This window comes from Coffea eugenioides, chromosome 4 (genome assembly GCF_003713205.1).
Source record: "Coffea eugenioides isolate CCC68of chromosome 4, Ceug_1.0, whole genome shotgun sequence".
In the NCBI taxonomy this organism is placed as follows: Eukaryota; Viridiplantae; Streptophyta; class Magnoliopsida; order Gentianales; family Rubiaceae; genus Coffea; species Coffea eugenioides.
This window is the reverse complement of record NC_040038.1, coordinates 11,733,714-11,754,346: the sequence shown is the minus strand read 5'-3', so window position 1 is coordinate 11,754,346 and position 20,633 is coordinate 11,733,714.

Here is a 20,633-nt window from a genome sequence, read left to right as displayed (position 1 = left end):
TCCTCGACTTCTGCTAGCCTACTATCACATCTTCTACTGCAATTGTGGTGACATCAGCTCCATTGAATTTGCATATAATGGCATCCTTTTTTGTAACTCCTAGTACATCATTCATGGTCCTCTCGAAGAACTAATACTGGAACATGCCTACCATCAATGCCAATCCCCATAGTGTAATGTTTCCAAACTCCAAAGAGTACAATAACTACTCATACAAAGCCAAACGCAGGACGACAACAGGGATTAAGTCATTGGAAGAACCCAAAATTATTCGAATCCCAATTCTAGATCATTGTTGTCTGTCACTTTCATTTCTTATTAGAATCTCTCTCTCTCTCTCTCTCTCTCTCTCCCCCTTATTTAAGTAGTTTTTCTTTTCCCCTATTATTTTTCCTTTATCTAATACATTTTTATTTTAATCAAGTTACTGTAATGAAAATGTAGTAGAACTTGCAGGTAACAAGGGATGGTAATAGAATTTGCAGCATCTCCAATGGCTTCAATTATGGGTCGAGTAGTTCCAAATCAAGTGGCCACGCTAGAGATGGAGGTGGTGGAGGCGAGCGGCTGTAGTGGAGAAGGTGGTGGTGAACCTTTACAACCATAGAAGCCCTAGAATGGTGGTGGAGCTGGAAAGTTTGTGAGACTCCATTAGGCTTAGAAACAGAAAGAGAATGTGTAATTATTCTTGAGTGATGGATGATTAATGGAAGTTGATGAAGAATATAAATAGTCGTGCTTCTAAGTTCATCTGTCTAAGTTTTTTTGTGAGTTTACGAAGAAGATGACCGAATTGTTGCTAGGTTTTGTTTTTGCAAGAACTTTCTACTTTTCTCCTTGATTCAATAGTAAATTTACTTTTTCTTCTCCAAAGTTATGGAAAAACTATTTTTCTTTGTTTTAATATTGGGCTTCACTTGTACTTCCTATATTACCGTCAAACATTTGGACCAAAAATGTTTTAATTGGTGGTGCCACAGGAAAAGGATTTAATTGGATACAAAATTTAAGCTAAAGGACCAAATTAGGCTAAAACAAAGTTAAGGAACTAAATCGGCATAAATAAAAAGTTAAAGGATTAAAATGGTTATTTTCCCTTTAGGAAACCAAATTGTCCACTTCTTCTACCATTCAAATAAGCAAGTACTAGTTTGACCCCAAAAAAACAAGGCAATAGTACTATGAAAAGATTTTCCAATACAGTTTGAATTTTCTACATTTTTGTGAGTAGTCTAGGATATTTAAATAGGGATATTTGTGTTTCATCAAAAGAATATTGTTGAATATTATTAAATTCACATATTGGTGAGTTCTAGATTACCAAGAAACAAGCCTAGCAGCCTTTCCAATAATTTACATTTGTTTTCTGCCCATGGTCGATAAATTCCTCGATCAAGTTACGTCTCCATCTTTTTTCCCACATAAATATCTGACTTGTGCACCTTTCTAGTTGGTACCTTTCTTTGACCATGGCCCAATGAATTCTTCGTTGAATTGTGCTTTTTTTGTTGTCATTCGTTGCTATTTTATCAATATCCTACTCTATCCTAATTTATCTAAGAAGAGGTTCAACTGGACTTATGAAAGACAGGTAGGGACTGAATTATCACAGGACTAAACGGTCGTTTGAATTTTTTAGAAAAATCACTTATTGTAATAATTGATGGGAAGTAAGGTTTGAAACCTTGATCTCCCACTCCACCAAGCCTGTGGTTGTTGAATTGTGGCTTTCTAAGTAGAATTGAAACAAGAATTCAAATGCAAGAATTGCTTTTCAAGTCTTAAGCAAGAACTGGAGCAGGAAGAATAAAAAGGGTTGATAAGTTGATACATTGCTCCTACCCGCCCTTTGAGCTTATTCTTCTCTAACCACTAAAATTTTCCAGATTGCATATCTGTTTTTTGGGATGAGGGTATCTTACATTGACTTTTTCACATAGATTTTGTCAAAAGATTAAAAAAAAAAAAACAATTGCTACTTTACTGCTTGAATTCTCTGTTTCTAATGATTTTCCTAAGATCTTGGCTTATAATGTGGGACTTAATTTGAAGAGTCAACTTAGAAATTGTTTCTTTTAACCACCTTTACCTTACTTGAATTAAAATATGGTTTTCTTTAGCCGCCTTCCATTAAAATAAAGGGTAATTGTCCACGTTAGTCTAGCAGGCTGAGCGGTGGGGATCAACCCATTCTCCCCAACACATTATGACAAATTAATCTCAGATTCCTTAAAAAAAAAAATCTTAAACTGAAAATTGTAGGGGCTTTTTGAATGAAAGCACCCTCCAAAAATAGGCGTATGCTGCTTGTTGTGGCGAGCATTTGTTAAAAAAAATAATAATAAAGGGGTAATTAATTCCATTGACAACCCATCAGGTTTGGCCGAATTACAAGGACGGCCCTAATGCTTTTGAAGTGATTTTATCCAATTTTTCCTATTTAATTTCATGTTAATGACTTCCAACTCCAACAGATTTCTTGCTAATCGAGCATTTGGATTAGTTTTTAAAATGTGATCTTGGCTTTGGAAGAGGGTCACTAAAATTTTAACCTCAGAAAATAGAGGTCCCCATCGTAATGACTTTGGGAGGTCCATATAATTATGACTCACTTTTTTAGGGGAAATTAATGCAATAACTTCTACTTTTTAATTAGGAAAATTAAGTTCTACTAAATAGTTGGCCGATGTGCGAAAGTATCTCTTCAATCTACATTGCACAAGTCTTACTTATAATCTATGGCTTCAGTATTGTTGCAACAATATTGTAACAACATAGAGTAATAATTTTATGATGTATCCAATTCGTCCTTAAAATTTTCACTGGAAAACCCTAAAAGATTCCCAATTGTAATCCTGTAAAATTTAGAATTCTACCTGTTTAATCACGAAGGCTAGTCCAGATGGTTGCTCTAGTTCTCTCTTGTTCAAAGGAAATGGGAAAAAAAAAAAAAGGAAAACTCTCCCTATTTTCCATGCCCAAAAGAAATTCTGGTTTTTCACGTAGGACATGCCGTGTACGGGTAGCAATCAGGTCATGTCACAATTCACTAGCTGGCAGGTTAGGTTGAGACCTAGTTATTCTGGGTAATATGTGAATTCGAATACGACCCAAAAAATTTAAATGAATCAACATTTTTTACCTGAAAACGATTCACTAATTTCACAGGTTACTCGAACCAGATCTGAATAACGTATTTGTTTTAACTTTCTTTTCTTGTTTTATTCTCACCTTGATAGTATGGTGGACTTTTTTATAATGGAGTTCCCATAAGAATATAGAAAATTACAACTCAAACCTAGATTTCATATATGATACTTGTAGTAATTTTTTGGTTTTCCTTTTTGTACAAAAAAAAATCATGAACAAAAACAAAATCACGACACTTTCACAAATAAAATATCTTACTTTCACATAATATTCATGATCCCGCTCTCATAATACTAATTCATAATCTTGGTTAGTTTTCTTTTTATTTACTTTATGCCTTCAATTTATCAAATTAAATTGCAAACTTACACATTAAACACATCAGATGAGTCAAATGGGTCAACGGTGTTTGACCTAATTTGGACCTATTTGCTTCGCGGGTTATTCGAGTCTAATGTGATTTTGATCCGAACCCGTGAAGAGCAAATAAATACCCGCTAATTCCGTGTTAAATTTGAATTGTATTTTCAGGTCACATGGAGAATTGTCTCTCCTAGACATGCGGCATGTCTAACGCTACTGTTTCGTGTTAGATTTGAATTGCATTTTCAGGTCACATGGAGAATTGTCACTCCGACACATGCGGCATGCCTAACGCTACTGTTTCACCTCGTTCATGCTGCCGCCATCCATTAGTGGCATGAATTTTATTGATCTTCTGATGCCAACACGGAATTTTCATCCCTTAAGGTTTCTCATGTGCCGCGCACTGGGAGAGGGCTACACTAGTGTAGCTGAGGTCAGGTATGGCTCAGTCTAATTATTGTATTTTCTAGTTACTTAGTGCATAATTAAATTATATTATTGTATTCGATATAAAAATGACGTACATAAATAAAATATTTAACATATATTCGGTACAATATTATGATATATTTATGTATCAAAAATTAAAACACATTAATGATCCAATTATTGAATACGATATTATGAAACATATATATTGAAGGAAAAGGAGGAAGAAATTCCTTTCAATAGCAAAACGAATCCTCTATTCTACTGGCACCCCTACTACTTGTACGTATTGCTCTTAGCAGTGGCATGCTTGATATCCTTTGGAGCATCAAGGACCTATTCTCTGAGCTTGAGGAACTAGTCTTCCAGAAGTGCACTTCCCACACTAGCAGCCAATACCACAATAACATCTTTTTGAGGCATTCATTTTGCAGGAATTATTGAAAAACGAAAAGGGGATTAAGTAATTAAGGACAGTTTGGACTTGGAAGCAATGACAGAACTAGAACGTTTACTTTGTGAGGGCTTGTTCCGTGCACCCACCATATATACTTTGGAGTGAGTTAGAAAGTTTTTAAATTTTTTACTTATAAAGGATAATATTAAAAGTTCAAAAGATTAGGGGAGAAAATCATCAATTTGTAAGACTTGAGGGACAGCGGCCTCTAGGTCCGTCCTTGCTTTGAAGGAATACCTAATGGGCCTCATCTCATGGGACCCCAAAAATCCCAAAATTGGTATTTCTACCTCGAGTAAAGGAAGACTATATCCGAATATATCCTCCAGAACTTCTCTAACAAAAGTAGAAAATGTATCTACCATCTACAAACTTGAGATTTTTGTCAAAAATTTAGGGAAACTCAATAAGGTACACCTTAGAAAACTTTATAAGTTAGAATTGAAAAATCATTTAGAGCTACATGTTAGCGAGTTTCGTCAAGCAACATATCACATATTCCAATTTACTGGAAAAAAAATGAAAGAAAAAAGAGATAATCAAGTCTATAATGAGATTCAAATTCGAAATCTCCCACTTATACTAAAAAAAAAAAAAAAAAAAGAGTCTATAGTGGGATTGTTTTAGAACGGAAAAAGAAAAAAAGAAAAAACCATAATGGAAATACTGATCATGGCAAGAATAGTAGTAGCACTGGTAGCACTAGCACCTGAATAGTATTGTCTGGACTGAGAGGAGTAGCCTCAGCAAAGTCAAGATCACCTACTTGAGCGCTCCTGAGATGGTCAATGCTGAGTTGTATTCCGGCCACCCTCCGCTTCCCGGAGGCCGCATAGGCTCCTCTGCTCGCCAGCCCCTTTGTCTGGGGAGATTGGTTCAATGTCAATGCCGAATGCTCGAAGAGGACCCATAAAAGAGCTCTTAGTTTGTTAGTTCAACTGGCGGCGGTGGGGACTGCGGCTGCGGCAGTACGAGGAAGCAGAAAGGTATGTGAAGAAGCGCTGAGCTTCCTCGGACCGAGCTGACCTACTGAGCTCGGCGTGCTGATGAGGAAAGCGTGTCCAAACCCTGCAAAATAAACGAGAAGATGTCTATAGGATGACTAGCAGGGGAACCCCGAGGTTGTCCCCGAAGGCACTCCGACGGTCAAGTTAATCTTCCGGTGAGTGGAATTCATAAGGAGTAAAACAGTCGGGGGTAATTTGCCAGTAGTGAGCGTACCTTGTGCAGTGGATGTGCGTTACCATTTATACCTGCTGGTAAGTCCGACCTCCGTACGTTTCGGGACCTGCCCATAATAGTCTCAATCCCGTGCTAAGGGGGATCCTTCCCGCCCTCCGCGGGATTGTTCTCTGGAACCCTTCGGAGCCCTAGCGGCGATGTGCCTCAGGATGGTTGCTATGGACCTGAGGTCCGAGCTCAGCTCTGGCCTTCCTGAGCTGCCACGTGTCTCGACCTAGGACGGGGCCTCTGCAGTATGGTGTTTAAATTACTAGAGAAATGACAATATATTACATGCTTCATCTGCATCACCTGACACTACATAAATAAACGAGAAGGAATCGCATGTTTTATCTATATGCTACGTGATCATCAAGTAATGATAGTAAGATATATCCTGGCTTATTGGGTAGGATTTAATTTAAAAGGTGGTGAAAAGCAAATGTATATGATTACTACTTGAAATCCCCTGGTTCTACCTATTTTCCTGATATCTTGGCTTATTGGGTAGGATATAATTTAAAAGGTTAACTTATAAGCTTTTTTTTGAATATAAATTACAGGACTCGAATTCGAAATTTCTCATTTAATGTAAATTATATTTTATAACGACCTTTACTTTACTTTTGTATAAAATATGGTTTGCTTTAGCTGCTTTAACTCAATTTGAAGATTTCACCCTTCAAGCTAGTGATTTTGCCATCTTTCCAGCCTTTCCATCTTCCATCGATCACTTCTCCGCCGCATCTTTGCTTCAGTATCCTATCCCAATTCGATTTCCCTGATCTTTAGTAGCTTCCTCACCCAACAGCCTCGGTTTCAGTCCCCCCAAGCCCTTTAGGTTAGGCTACTCCTATTTTTCACACAGATCCGAGGCCTCACAAAGTTCTGTTCAATTCAAATCGATTTGTATAATTCTTATTAAATTAGTGTAAACTTCTACAACTTCAGGATAATTGTAAATTTTACATTAATTTAATTATATGAATTAACAAATTAAAGTTTACACCCCAAATAAATTAATAAAGTGTAATTTTTAATCTAGCTATGGCCTTCCAAGTCAAGTGACTCCTTGAGTCCATTTCTGGATTAGGTGGTTGACCAATTCTTTAAATCAATTTGCCGGATTAATATGTATACACATGCGTGTAATTATGTATGCACTAACAATAGAGAGGTCAATAAGACGTGCACAAAATTTTTTCTTTCTTTACATCTTTTTTTATTCAGCAATAACAACTATTTAACCTATTCCTATTCCTACTCCTACACTTACTCTTAGTCTAAAAGATGTAAGTCTAAAGAGACTTGTATGAGAGTTGAGGGGTGAACTAATAGATGAGTATACTATTGCACTCTCGGGACTTTTTAAGAACAAAAAGCACTGTACTTCTTGTGTGATGCACTAGATGGGATTTGAATCCTCAACTTAGTGCACGGGAGAGTTTTCAAGGGACTCTTATAGCTATTAAACCAATGCCCAATGGATCCAACGGTGTTTTTCTTTCTTTACAGCAGCATGTAGTTTTTCCACCAGTTTTAATAGTTTAAGATTCAGATAGTTGATCGACTGCCTTTGCTGCACTCCGGATCCGAATGTGTTTTTTCAAATTGACCAAGAAGTTGCTTTCTATTAAGTCAATACGATAAGATCTGTTGTGCCAACATGGGCTTTAGTCAAGGCTGTCTAGAATGCTAAATTCAATGGATTTGGTCTCATATCATGTAGCCCATATGAGCTTAGACTGCTACGTTAAATGGGCTCTCTAAGTTATGGCTTTCCTCTTCCCTTACTAGTCTCCATATTTCTTCGACATACTTCCCAGAAAACCCTCCAAAAATTTCGTGAAGAGGCTATAATCACGGCAATAGTGTCCGTAGCCATCATGACCTAAAATTGTTAGGGAGCTAAAATTATAGATTTTGCCTAAATTAATTCGGATTTTAAGAGTAGCAATGGTGCATTTCAGAGAAAAAATGCCTAGAAAATACAGTTGTAGGGCAAAAACTTGGGTAGAACCGATCTTGTGGATTTAGTAATTCAAATTTTGTGACATCTTCAATATTTGAATTGATAAGATGGCGTGACAAATTTTGAATGACTAGATCTACTCAAATGCTGTATACCTATAAAGAGTACGGCGGTGGGTGGGGAGACTTGAGCAAATTGTCCTCAACCCAAAATCAGAAAGGGGAGGCTGTTACTGGAGAAACGAAAATGAAAGGTAAAAAGCAGAAAGGGAAACATCAATAGTGGTACATGCTGATTTGTCATATGTTCAGAGATTTTTTTGTGGAAGTATGGTTCAGAGGGTTTGAATCTCCCTAGAAATCTTATGTACACGTTAAGGATGAACAAAGAATATTGCCCTTTAAATATGTCTTTTTTTTTAGAAAGGTTACCATATTCTTTTGTGAGTTCACCAACAAACAAAAGTAATTAACAATCACGTTATACTTAAGTGATAGACGCAAATGTAAAAATTTCTAAAATCAAGAAAGTAAATTATCTTTATCTTTGTTTATATCGTATTCACTCGTATATCATATTGAGTAGCATTTTTCTTCTTCTTTTTTTTGTTATCCAGTTTTGTTTTGGGGATAATTCAAATGGAGTAAGCTACAATTACATCAGATTGACCAGGAGGGTGATAAATGCTGTATAAACAGTACATCTAGATCTGGTATATCCATAGAAATCCCTGTTCATCTAGGGATTCCACCCCCTAGTCCTCCCCCCCAACCCGCTCCATAGAAATCCCTAGATGAACAGAAAATTCTCACTAAAAATCCATAGGAGCAGTAGAAAACTCTCAATAAAAAAATTTAGAAAAGACTTTATTAGAAAATTAAAACGAAATCCATGGTCATGGTCTCCATCCCTGAGGGAAGATCTTTTAAATGAGGCAAAAAAAGTAGAAAGAAGTCGAAGAACGGGAGAGTTAGAGAGAAGTTAAATTCTTCGTTCAGAAAGTCTTTTGAAAAGGGTGGTTCCTCTACCGTGAATTGGGTTGCCATTAAGAAAAAAAAAGATTTATGACCATTTTCAAACGGATTTATGTGGAAGTTTGCCAATTTGACAGGGATCAAGCCAACTCCAATGAGAGTAATTGATTAATGAAGTTGTGGACAATTTTCAGAAGGACCATATCCATCTCATCTTTCCTTTTAATTGCTATAAATCAACACATGCATAGCTTCAACGCCCTTGGTAGAAGACTTTGCAATATTATGTTTTCCCAAATTGGACCACTTTGATTTTAGGCTCATAGGCCACAGATGATGACACCAGTCTTGAATGGAGAAATAGCGAGTTTTCAATTTATTTAGCAGTAGCAGTTACCAGTAGCATTCTTCTGCCATAGATTAACATGACTGAGCCATCAAACATCAAAAGTATAATTCAAATAACATAAAAGACAAAAATACTTAACAAAATTTTCTTTCATGTGTGTAATATAGAGATAAAATGTGATAAATTTTTATGGCTTGCAAAACACCGCCAGATATTCAGCCCGTTGGGATTCCAAAAATTAGGGATAATTTCAGAAACCTCCATTGAGGTTTTTAACAATTTCATTTAGCTCCCTCAACTTTCAAAAATTACACATACCTCCCTTGTCATTTAAAATGACAATACTACCCTTAAATATTTTAATGAAATTTCCTTGTTATATGTAGAATGACTTTTAAAATTATTTTTTTAATTATTTTTTTCTTTTTATTCCTTTTTTTAAAATTTTTTACCAATAAAACTGTAGAACTACCACTATTACCTCTATTTTTTATTGTAACCAAATGTCAAACTAGTAATTTTTTTGATGAGTTAAATTATATGTAATCCAATGTTTTTGTTGATCTTTTTTTATGTATTAAAATTAACCATAAATAAAAAATAAATGGTCCAAAATCACTACTAAATTATAATAATCACACTACTCGAAAAAATTCATAAACTTTAAATGAATTATTTCAACATCTTCTTTTCTATCTTATAAATTTAATCTATAATAAATACCGTCAAAAGTATCCTATCATAGTGATAAATTATTATTAATATTGTTGTTTATCAAATACTAGTAGGTATAGACATAAAAATTTTGGCACATTTTCCTTATAATTATACTAGATAATCTTTATAATTGTACAAAAAAATAAATTAAAACTCATTACACAAGGGCATTTTAGGGTATTCATTTAAAAATTTGACCGAGTCAATATTATTTTAAGATTTTGTTACTAAAACTATAAAATCAAGGGAGGTAAGTGTAATTTTTCAAATCTTAGGTGAGCTAAGTGAAATTGTCAGAAACGTTATGGGAGGTTTCTGAAATTATCCCTAAAAATTATGTAGAAATTTTTTAGCAAAAATATTTTCCAAAACAACACCCATCCTAACAAACCATTCACCATCAGAATTGATTGACTGTGCAATGCCTATGAAAGATCTTCAAGTCATATGAATCTACTAAAGTAAATTGATACGAGACCTCACTTTTCTTGAAAAAAATTTCCCCACTTGTCACTTGACTTTCGATAATTTAAAATGAATAAAACCATAAAAATATTCCAAACTTTTAATGCTTCTGCATTGCTGATTTTGTGGACCTGATTTCAATTTGGATCTGTGTAGAATATATGGACAAAACAAGTTTGTGTTAAATCCCTTTCAGTTTAAATTTATCGGCCATGGAAATATAGAAAGTTCCAAATAAATTCAAATGTGTCCAAATCTAACTGGGCATATCTGCATCAAAATGTTAGAGTTGTAAAATATTTTAACGCTTTCTTTGTCCTACGTTGAAAACAATTACGTGATAATATTTGTTTTCAACTATTGTTTTATTATCCAAATTTCTCAAACGCTTAAAGAAGTATTGAAAAAACATGACTGAGCTATCAAGCATCCAAAGTATAATATAAAATAACAAGAATGCTGAAGAAAGACAAAAGAATACATCAACTTATAGGAATGGACTGTGAAAAAATTTTATTTATCATTTGCAAAATATTATGAGAACAAATTTCTAGAAACTTAAAAGGGCAGTTTTGGAGTTACTCAGCTATAAAGTTTCATTATGTAGTTCCTATGAAAGATTTTGGTCAAATTTGGAAACTAGGAATAGGAAAATTCAATATTCATAAGCCTAGTGTAACTTTGGAAAAATTGTAAATGGCGTCCGGGTTACAGGTCATGGAACAAAATAACTAATAAATTTATTACTAAATTACTAGGTTACTGTTACAGCAAATGTGCACTTGGGTGAACAATAATGTTCACCTTAAAGGATAAAAATGTGTGTACTTTGATAAAATCTAATATACATTCACATATGAATGTATATAAATATATATATTTTTAGTATAAGTGAAAGGATTCGAATTCGAAACCTCTCATTTATATATATAAATACAAATATGCACACATGACCATATGTGGATCAACGAGCATAATGAATGTAAATATGTGCATTGATAAATTATGCGATATATTTGATGTGTATTTTTGAATTGCTATATATGCACATATGTATGATCAAATATTCACTTCTTATATATATCGATTGGCTCACATTTGGGTAGATCCAGCTTTTAAAAATCCAGTGGTTTAGATTATGCCGCACCATCTTATCAAAAGATGTAGCACAATTTGGGTCATTGAATTTTTTAAAATCAGGTCTACCCAAGTTTTGGCCATATGGATATACGTGCGATGTGCATATAAGTATACTAGTATGGATACATAAAAGTTAATTTGTTTTTTGCCTATTATTTACGATTGATGAATAGTAACTTATATTCCATTTCACAAATTTCTCAAAAGTTTTGCCCTTCTTTTGAATAATAAATATTCTTATTTCCATTTCGCAAATCTTCTGCATGATTTTCCTGTCATGTGAATCTACTAAAGTAAGGTAGAGGCATGACATTTTTTGCCCCAGATTTCTACGAAAATGACCTTTTTACTTGTCAATTGACTTTCCATTACTTAAAGAATATAAAACCATACAAGATGCTTCAGACTATTAGCATTTCAACGCTTTTGCGTTGCTGATTTTGTGGGCCCTATGTCAATTTGATTTTGCATGGACTTATATGGACAAGAAAAGTTTATGTTTAATCCTTTTCAGTCCAACATAATTCAGATGAGTTGTAAAATATGTTACTGCTCTATTTTTCCTAGGTAGATTATCTTACGAAACATTTTTGGTCATCTAGACTTTTTACCAAGTTTTTAAAGGTTGAAACGGCTTAGATGATAATTACCTTTTTCTCAGCTGCTATTATGTCATCCAATTTCTCAATTGGTAAATGAAAGTATTGAAATTGTTAACCGCCCGAAAAGGGGATGATTCACCAAAGAAAAAGACATTGAACAGCACACGGGATCCTCAGTGCCACTTTTCCAATGGCAATTCAGTGCCACTTCTATATTTATGCCAAGTGTTATATTTATTTAATTTGTCATGTGTTATTTACTTAAATTTCTTATACCATCACGTGATAAGTGGAATTGGCACCAAATTTGATATTGAATAGTGGCATAGAGGATCCCAACTGCATTGAACACAAGACTACCCTGAATTTGCATTTTGTCTCTGCAGCTTTAAATCTTGTTGCAAACTTATTTGAAGCCTTGAGTTGGTTTGTCTATAATACTATGGATTAATCTTTTATACACTGAGAGCGTATACACTTTTAATATTAAATGCATGATACATAATCCGAATTTGAATTTGAAACTCAAATTTTGTATACGTATCATATATCCAACCATGATAGTGTATACACTGTCAGTATATATAAGATTTACTCTTGTAATAGTATAATCATAACAACGGAAAGAAGTGTTTTAACACTTTCAAAGTTCCAAAATAATCCTTGGGAGTTTTAACATATTAGCCCAACAATGGGGGTTCATTTAGCTAGCAGGGCTCATTCATCTTTGTCTAAGAGAAGTTCGAGTTTTAGTTCCGCTGTTAACAGTCCCTCGTTGGTAAGCAATTTAGAAATACTAGCGTATGTTGAAAAATGCAGCAGTCACTTTCTCTTGCTTAAGAATGGAGTTTTCATAATAAAATATATTATAACGATACAATGTATGTGAGATAAAAAAATAATTAAAAAAATATTTAATTTTTAGATCATAACTAGGTGAGGTAATTAGTCATATGTTACACATTGAGATGTTGTAGTATCATGCATTGAAAATTTAAGGGTTTTTTAAAAATCATTACACCGAAAGCAAAGTTTGACCAAGAATGTAAATCATTTTAAGACTTCGATTGTGGTCGAAGTCAACCAACAATATTCCATGTGGAGTTTTACTGTTATCTTTGAGTTGTGAGATTCACTAATGTTTTCTTATGAAATAGGAGTACACTATGGGCGATTAGATGCATAATATATACACTCTTTAGTAGATTAGAAACAAAGGTTGACTTTAAAATATGCTCTAATTATTAAATTAATTATCAGATTAACATTAAGTGGTGCTAATCATAATCATGCTTTGGTCAATCTCCAATATCCCATATAGATGATATTGACCATTCGTGCACTAACTATATCTTTATATCACAAGTTACATCTCATTTTGATTGAATGGTCAACTTGAATATAATAACCTCTACTTATTACTGGGAGTGTTAATCTATCTACTTAGCCCATGATTAGTCCTCATTAAGTAGTATTAGTTCACAAGCTAACTTATCTCCACTTTTAGTTTGAACAAATTGCAAAATCTACTCCACTATTTGACCAACCTACATTCAACCCCCTTGAATGTCAAAGCATTTAACAAATACTCCTGAGATTTAACTGCCATTAAAATTGTCGCTTAGGATCAAGAATTTGGTATTCCTTCTCGGTCATTATCCGTTAATAGAACAGTGATAGTTGTCACAAAATTTTCTTCAGGCATATTGTAACCATAAAAAAATATTAGAACTTTATATTTTGTGGGGCAAACTTTATACATATCTAAACTTTACTATAAAGAAAAAGGTTTCTACCGATTTTCCTGAGGGCAAAGGTTTTAATTTTCTAGGAGTTGAGGGGTGGCAAGGGGTGGTTTGCTTTGCCCATGAATATAGCACAAGCCAAATACATGCATTGGCAGGAAATTATATCTACATAAATAGTTTATGCGATTGAGTATTGCTCCACATAAAATTTTGTGGAGTAATATTTCTTTTGAAGAGTAACTAAGATAGTCCACTTGAGGGAGAGATGGGTTGAATTGGGTACACAGAGATAAAAGAATATAAATGAGAGGTCTCGAGTTCGAAACCGCTAATTTTCACTAAAAAAACAAAAAAGATAGACTACTACGCAATCGTTCACCAAATAATACGAAAGAATATTTTCACAGCCTTTATTTAGTAATAAGTCATAAAGTATGGGGGAAAAAAGCCATGTAAGTATGATTCCGGCACATGCAGATATAATACTGTTCTTGATAAATCAATGAAATGAAAGTACTTTTTTGGTTTTCCTATTTTGGCTTTTGAGAGGGAAAAAAGAAAGTAGTGGGAATACCACTTTATACAATAATAAAGATAGGACAAACAAAAGAATCAAGAAAAGAAAGGATATTAAAGCTAACACAATACCACTACAAAAGAAGTCCCTTTCTGTAATTTAATTTTAAGAGTTCAAAAAATGTGGGATTCAATATTCAATGTGCGTCAATCAACTATAATGGCACTTAGTGCTATATTGGGAAAGCAAAGAAGACGAAACAAGCAAAACAGGATGGAATAAAAGTAACTTCTACGAAAAACAAAGGAGAACAAATCAAACTAAAAATATTTGGGAAAATGATCAGTTTCATCCTTTACATTTCACAAAAATATTCTTTTTGTCCCTCACTTTTAAAATAAAGCAATTTCGTCCTTGACATTTAAAAACTTAAATTATTACATCCCTGAACCCAAATTTCAATTTGAATCAAACTACCAATCAACCTGATTACAAATTTTGGGGGTGTAATTGATAGATTATTTGGTTAACTCAACTTGATATTCATGTGAAATTTAATGAACCTAAAAATAAAAAATAAAAAATTATAACATAAAAAAGAAAGATTAATCTTTCCTACATTATCATTGTATACATTGACGGTTTTATGTACTGCCATATCATTTTAATTTAAATTTAAACACCAAATTTTATATTTATGATACATATCTAGATTCGCAAGTGGATATACTAACGGTGCATGAAAAGATTTACCAAAAAAAAAAAACTCTACCATTCCAAGACAAAGAATGACCTTTTATTTTATAATTTTTATTTTTTTGGTTTAATAAATGTCATGTGAATATGATGAAATTGAGCGAATGATCTATCAATTCTATTTCCGAAATTTATTATTGGGTTATTGGATGGTTTGATTCAAATTGAAAATTAAGTTCAGGGATGTAATAGCTTTAATTTTTAAATATCAGGGACGAATTTGCTTCATTTTAAAAGTGAGGGACGAAAAGAATATTTTTGCAAAATGTGAGGGATGAAACAGGTCATTTTTCCAAAATATTTTTATAAGTTAATGCAAACGCAAAAGCACTATAACAAAATTAGTGATCGGGGCACACTCGATGTTTGCGCACTTTGAGAAAGATATGATACTCTAAGAAATATGAACAATATGTAAACATGAAAAGAGAAAAAATCATAAAAATTTGTGAAATGAAAAAAAAATTGGGATTACTCAACTAAAATGAAATCATGATTATTTACCAATGGTGAAGGGAGAAGTGTTGCAGCAGATATATAGTAGTTTTAAAGTGTTTCAAATACCATTAGATAGATATGAAGATTTAGATAAACATGGAGAAATCAAATCAAACCAACTGCATTAACGTTTGTATTGCTATTTTTAGGAATTTTTGTAGAAAAATGTACTCTAACAATTTGATGTATGTGATAAAAAGGTGATCGAAAAATATGTTCATAAAAAAATGTAAAATTTTTTCTGCAAAAAATCACAAATTATAACTATACAGTGACCATTTTGCCCTTAATAATAAGGGTAAAATTGATAATTCAAAAAATGACATATTTTGTTAACACGAACCTGCTCAGACTTTTTACAGAAAAATGCTCTTTTTCTAGATAAACAAGAAATGTGAGATTCGTTTGTGTCCTTTTAATTTTATTTATTCTTTTTGTGCTCACAAATGGAATCAAGTCCAGTGCTCTTTTTCTAGATAAACAAGAAATGTGAGATTCGTCTGTGTCCTTTTATTTTTATTTATTCTTTTTGTGCCCACAAATGGAATCAAGCCCAGTGGGATGTTAAGAATCAAAAGCAAATTGACAATATTGATCTGCCTCCCACTCTAAATTTGGAAAGGAGAGTAAAGACGATGGAAAAAGCAAAACACTACAACAAGAAATAGATAAAGGAAAATTTCAAGTACATAAAAATAAGTGCTTATTTTTTCCATTACATAGCTAAACATTAATTAATGTAAATTAATAAAATTATGAGTCGTAAAGAAATTCAAATTATTATATATAGCACATTAAAATAGATATCATTAATATTACTCATCAGTAAAAACCATATCAATTAGACCTAGAAATTAGTTAATAGAATCTTGTTCATTTTAGGTCTAAATTATGCCCCTTTGTGAATGGAAAATGTATCACTTTTTTCTATTCCTATTTGAATAAAATTTAATTTAAAATAGTGAAATTTCAGAAGCAAAAGTGAAAACGTTGATTGTGTTCGAAAAAAAGGAAGGAAAAAGAAATGGGACAAACGAAATAAGGCAATATATCAGAAGGGAAAAACAAAAGGAGAACTAAAGCAGACACATTACAAGATTAATAAACTAGTGGAAATATACAATTGGAACTCCTAAACTCCATTAAGAAAAATATATGCAAACAAGGCCCAATTAACTAAAATATACTGGGTACGATGTATTTTGATACCTAATGTTTTTCCATGTTTCAAGCATTATGTTCACGTTAATTTGCAGCCATATGGAATTTCAATTAGGCATCACTATTCCTTTTTATCATATCCACAATTGTATTAACAAATCATAGCCAGAAATGTAAGACTTGGCTCTTTTGAGGCAATTATGACTCACATGATTGATTCTAAAGTGATTGATATCATAATTAATTGATTGACATTTTGTCAATAATTAATTAGCATCTCCCATTAGATAATGATTGGTGATTAATATTCTGATTAATTATTGACATTTTGTTAATAATTAATTAGTATCTCTCATTTGTTAATGATTGATTAATATCTTTATTAATTGATATCTTATTCAATCAATTAATCAATCAAATCAATCAATTAGTCAGAAGATATTATCTTCAATTATGAATTTTGACAAGATTTCCTTGATGGAAGGAAACCCTAGGGATTTTTGTATTTGCTAATAAGGGTCTCTAGCCTAGCTTTTAAATAGTCTGTGGTATTCCATCAATTGTACACTTTTGGGTTAGGCATAGGCTAAAAGATTCTTACTCTAAATTCTACTTTTCCTTTTTCTACGTATTTTATTTTTGTTAGAATAGACAAGAAAGAGTCAAATACACAAGAAGAGATCAACTTGTACTTGACAACAATGGTTAGAGATAAGTGTATTTAGATTTCCGTTGCGTAGTACATTCACATGTACACAATTAGTTTAACATGTGGTATTAGAGCCAACCTCTAACCATGTTGTTCAGCTTATAATTTCATAGTTTATTGACAATCTGATAAAAATTTTAGAGATTCGTATCAAGTTTGAACGAATCGAATTTAATTTGCCATGGGATTTATGGTCCATTTTCTCAATAATTGAAATTTATTGACTAATCCTATGTATATGTATCATTCATATGATATCTTATTTGGTTATATAATTCATCCAAATTTCCTCCAATAATTTGGTATGATTGCAAGTAATTTGAATGTTTCTTGGACTTACATATTTGTGATTGTAAGGGTTACATGTATTGATTGTTGTTATCAATACAATATAACAATTCGAGAAATATACAAAGAGTTGTTATATTCAATAATCAAAGGATCAATATCATATTAATCTATGCAAGATAATTGGTTAACTTATATGAATGGATCTGCAAGTTTATTGAATTTCTGCTACCTTATTATGAGATAAATATCTAAAGGCGTGATTTCAATATAAGTTTGCCTCCACGTTCCTGTTGTTATTTGAAATTATGTAGTATTTTGTGCACTACACTTATGTTCTTTTATCTCATATTATAATGTCAACATTAGTGTGGTTGATTATATTTAAATTTCAGAGAATTTCCTTTATGAAGTGTGTCTTGCATCTCAATTATTTGATGCATGAAGAATTTTAATCATATAAAGGTTGGTGGTTAAAAAAAGGAAATTATGAAATTTTTTGTCAAAATACAGATTTTTTGACTATTTTGATACCCTTATAAAGTCTAGCACACTTTATGTTTGAGAGTAGCCACATCATCTCAAATATACGGTGTAAATAATTTTAATCACATAAGAGTAAGTGATTAAAAAAGGAAAGGAGAATTCAATGAAATTCAGTCAGTATAAAATTTTTCTACCATTGACAAAGAACAAGATGCCATATTAAGAATTTCACTCTTACATTATATATTTGAGAGTAGCCACAGTATCCCACATATTTGATGAGAAAAGTTCTTCATCACATACAGGCCCCGTTTGGAACCTGAGTTTTTTGAAATTTTGTCTAAAACTTTACTGTAGATCACTGTAGAAATTGTAGAAAAATTTTTGTAAGATAAAAAACTTTTTTTCCTTTTCATTTTTTTCTTTCTTTTTCATTTTTTTCTTTCTTTTTTTTTCTTTTCTTTCCTCCCTTCCCCTTCCCCCTCCCCTGTTCCTCTCCTGAAACTCCATCAAGCAGTTTGCAGCAGAAATTTTTTTTTTTCTCTCCCCATCTCCTCTCCCCACCTCTCCTTCCTCGCCAACCCTCTTCTCCCTCTCTCCCTCTCCTCCTCTCTGCCCTTCCCCCTCCCCTTTCCCTCGCCTGCCGCTGCTTCACCTACTGGCGATGGAGAAGCCTTTCCTCAACTTTTTGTTTTCTACTTTTTTCTCTCCCTCTCCTCTCCTCCTCCTGCCGCCCAGATCAGGTACAGAAATTTTTTTTTTTTACAATTTTTCCTCTCCCCCTCTCCTCCCCTCCCCCGCCACCCCCGCCATCAAATCGGGTAAAAGTAATTGGTGTGGTCGAAATTTGACTGTAGAGTGGCTTTCATCTCTTGAATTTCTTTCCCAAATTCGTGTGCTATAGGTAGATTTGCATACAAACTTGGCAAGGATAATTTTATGGGATCAGTCTAATGCAATTTTGTATTGTTACAGTTTAATTAAATGAACAAGCTTTTATAGAACTCGTGGGCTCACATATGGCTTTGAAGTCCTGTGTGTAGATTAGAAACTTTGTGAGTGGAGGGGGAGGAAGAGGGGGAGAGGGAGAAAGAAAAAAAAAAAAGGAAGACCGGCACCGGAAGAGGTGATCGGGCCGCCGATGGTGGCTGCGCGGAGGTGGTGGTGGGTTGGGGTGGGGGAGGAAGAAGAAGAAAAGGGGAAGGGAATTTTTTTTTTTTTTTTTTGTGTTTTGAAGTGTGTAGGTAAAAAATTTTGAGAAGTTTTTTGGGATTCCTGTAGCAAAAGTTATTAAAAAACTAGTAGCATACAAACTTGTAAAAAACTTGAGATTCCAAACAGGGCCACAGTTTGGCGATTAAAATGATGAATTTTTAGTCAACATATTGACTAGTTGACACTTGTTTTTATAACACCGTATACTTAGGCGTAGCCACAACATCTTAAGTATATTAGTGTTTAGAGAAATTTTGCATTTTTTTTTCACATATTGTTGAGTGATTAAAAAAATTTAAAAAATGGCATCTATATCAAGTTGCAATTAATTCATTGAGATAGTTATCCGGCCTCACAGGGAGGTAATTATTTTGATGAAATTAATTGACATAAGATAGTAAATTAGACAGTCAATTAAGAGATATTTCTATGCCTATAGGCACGAATTATTTCTTTAATTCATTGTTCTAGATTACTAGTTTTATGATTAAGTAAAATAAATTCTATGCATGTTTGCAACACTTGTCCACAGAAAGGTTTGAATTTACTATTTGAATTGACATAAGGTTGATTCAAAATCAAGGTACAAATTTCATAACTTTTTTATGATATAGTTCTTGCTTGTTAATTCAGTGTTTCATTCCAATGATTTTATGGTTCTTATCACCTTGATTTTTAAATTTATTCTCTTTTATTTTTGGTGCAAGTTTTAAATTAGCACTTTCATGAGAATGAACAAACCATTCTCATAATGTGGATATATTTGCTAATATAGAGGTTGAGTATGAGAATTGGGAGCAATTTAATAGTTTGCTCATTTTGTCTCATATTCATATAGAATAGGGTTCAAACCCTAATTATTTATAGTTAAATCTTGCGTGAAATCCATAAAGAAGTTGTTGCAAGTTTTAACTAGCACTATTAGAAGGCTTTCTTTTGCGACACTTAACTATTGAAATGTATTTTAGCTCATTTCTTAGAGTTGAGAATTTTACTGTATCATCAATTAAAATCCCATCAAATTGAGATTGAGTTATTTCTATAGCATTTCATTCTTGATTCTTTCATACAGAATTTTTTAACCATTCGAACTTTTAGAATACACATAAAGATATATGGTTAATTACTTGTTTTAACCATGTGTATTAAGAAAAGATAAAGAGGTTAAGAAATAAGAGAAACTTAACCTTCATGAAAGAAGAAATGGAAAGAAAGGTAATTTTGTTCTCATTGAGTCAAACAACAATAAAGACCAGCGTTGTTTGTAAGAGAATGATATTTGATACTCTACCTTGAAAGAAAGTAACTCAACAAAAAAAATCTCAATTGTTGAGTGTTACAAATTGTAATATATTTGGTGAATTGGCTAAAACTGTCAATTTATGCTGCCAGTATAATAAGTTTCTAATTATA